This window comes from Euphorbia lathyris, chromosome 1 (assembly GCF_963576675.1).
Source record: "Euphorbia lathyris chromosome 1, ddEupLath1.1, whole genome shotgun sequence".
Lineage (NCBI taxonomy): Eukaryota > Viridiplantae > Streptophyta > Magnoliopsida > Malpighiales > Euphorbiaceae > Euphorbia > Euphorbia lathyris.
In genome coordinates, this window is record NC_088910.1 from 9,646,090 (window position 1) to 9,648,909 (window position 2,820).

The following is a 2,820-nucleotide window of genomic DNA, read 5'->3' on the forward strand; positions in this document are numbered from 1 at the left end:
TGCTCATCAATCTGTACCCCCCCATTGTCGTGTTTGTACCGGATGGATTGCACAATGCTACCCATACTTTTACTGTCAAAAAATCGACTGGGCCAGTGCAGCCTAATGCCTAAAGGACATTGATTGCGAATGAAACAGTGGTACCTTTTAAAAGGGCTGGTGGTGTTCCTAAACATAGTCAGAAGGCAAAAAAAAATAGAAGGTTATGACCTTCTCGGCCACTAAAAAGGGGCCCAAAGCATTTTGTTTCCTTTTTACTATGCAATGTTGAAGTCTAACTGCTGCCTTTGTGGTGGCAGCTCTGGATGACCAAGTACCCTAAAAGGCCATGCCTGAAGTATCCTTCCATTGCCTGAAGCCTCACTTAGATGGCTCGACTTCCTACTAAAATGGAGTTATATCATCGAAAGTTGAATGAGGTTGTTATCGACCTTTCCGATAACCGATTTGCTCATGTATCCTCCTTTCTAGCCGTAACCTTCTTCCTCACTTTGCCTTTAGTGTAGAGCTCATTTAAATCTTTTGGGCAGGCCTTGTCTTTGCATTTAGAGGTGACCTTGAGGCTGGAAACTGCGATGAAGAGGATATATCAACTGGAGAATAATCTTCGATTAACATCCAATAAAAATAATGAGGAAGCCCTCAAGAAGGCTTATTAGGAGTTGGCTCAGATAGAGCAAGACTTGCATCAATTTCACCGTGAGCTAAGCTAAAACGAAGATGCTTTGAAGGAGGAGTCGACCCGAGCCTAAAAATCCGAGTCCTTGAACAATACTTCTTCTGCCATGATTTCCTGATTGTAAAAGGAGCTTTCCTCTACCCAATCAGCTCAATAATGGGTGGAGGCAACATAGGGATGTCTTCGGGCTCAGTGTGATAAAGTTCGGATGAAGGAGCAGGAGTCTGGAGTTGATATTAAGGATGCTCAAGATCGAGCCCTAAATAATATTATGCTCCTGCAGGAGGAGGTGCAACTGACGCAAAAGGATGCTATATGTGCTTCCTTGTCATCCGATTTGGACTTGTAAAAAAATGAGTCTAAATGTTTTCAAGACAAGCTGAGTCGAGTGAAAGACTTATATAAAGCTCTGCAAGTCCTTTCGGATGACTAGGAAGATAAATTGAAGAAGTTGCAGGCTGAGGTAGCCAAGGGGAAAACGTCCAGGGAGGATGTCTTTCAGCTCGAAGGGGATAAAGTCTGGGCAAAGCTTAATAGATTCAAAGTCAAAATCTTTCATACGGTCAGGGGAGTCTATTCGGATGCGGACTTTCAATTTTGGGTGAATATATATCCTTTAGTGGATGATATTTGTGTACCATGGGTATGATTTGGATTTCCCTGATCTAGTTGAAGATGGAAAAAAACCCTCCCTATACTTCAGCTGATGGTACTCCTGCTAATGCATTCATTATCCCAAATGCTGAAGGGTCTCAACCTGAGGCGCAAGTTGAATCTGCCCAAAACGTGGCCAGTGGTCTTGCTCTAGATTCCCAACAGAAATGGAGATTCCTGCCCCGTTTACATAGGAGAACCAACAGTTTGCTAATACGTTTACTAAACCTCTCAATCATCACGCTATATTTTTATTTTTAGTACTTCTCAAAATAGGTCTTATTGTTTCTCAATCACTTCTATCTTGAGTGTGTGTGAAAGACTATAGTTTTCACCTAGTTTCACTTCCTTTCTATTACATGAGACCAACTATTTTTATTATTAGTCTACTCTCTCATGTGTGTATAATTATTTCTTACTCTCACTTAAGACCTAATGTTTTTATTTTTGCTAGATACAACTTTTTTCCTCATTTTGTACTTAGTGAATTGATTAGATAAGTAAAAGATTCCTTTCATTTTCATCCAAAGCTTAAACAAGTTTCATACTTAGAGCAAAGTCATAGTAATTAATCCTATTTTTACATACATTTAAGTCAAAATTGCACTATCAAATCATATATAAAAATGATTGGCCTTTCGAGAGGAGGGAGAGCTAGCTATGTATTTAGGACCCATAGTGGGGATGATAAAATTTTCTCCTCTATATAGTAGAAAAAAAAAAAAAACTATATAGTAAATCATAATATATGATATTCCATTCCATGAGATATGTCGGTGTGACAATAGGCTTATCTTACCCCTATTTACTTCCCACAAACTTAGATGGAACCAAAATTAATAATGATTTCCCTCAAATTGCTTTGTGAACATGACCCACATTATAGAGACTATGCATTGGTTGACCTCCAATCCTTGATCAATTTTCTTGCACCAATTATATGGGAATGTATAAGTCTGCCCAATAGTAAAGGGAGGGGTCAGTGCAGTGGCGGAGCCAGGACCTACACATCGGTGGGTTAGACTGTGTAAAAAAATTAAATGTTACTTCAAAAGAAATGTGAAATTTTTTGGTGGGACCGAAGAATCAGTGTAAGTGTTTATATCTCTGTATACATTTTCCATGCACTTTTGCATTTTTTCTAGTGACCAGGGAATGCTCAAACCCCTATAATCCCCTCCCCATAGATCTATCCCTAGAAAGGGTTTACATGAAGTCCATTGCATTCTGATCACTAGTATTTACTGTTCCTAGAGGTGTTATTGAGCCAGAATAGATCACAAACTATTCGAGTTTAGCTCAGTAAAATTTTTGGTCAAAGCTCAAATCGAGTGGGCTCGGCTCGAGTTTAGGATCGGTTTGAGACATTGACGATCCAAGCCCAAGCTTTCTTTAAATTTGCATTGTGAGCTCACGAACGGGCTCGACTATTTGTTAATTATAATATATATATATACATATATATTATTTTTAATTTAAAATAAAAT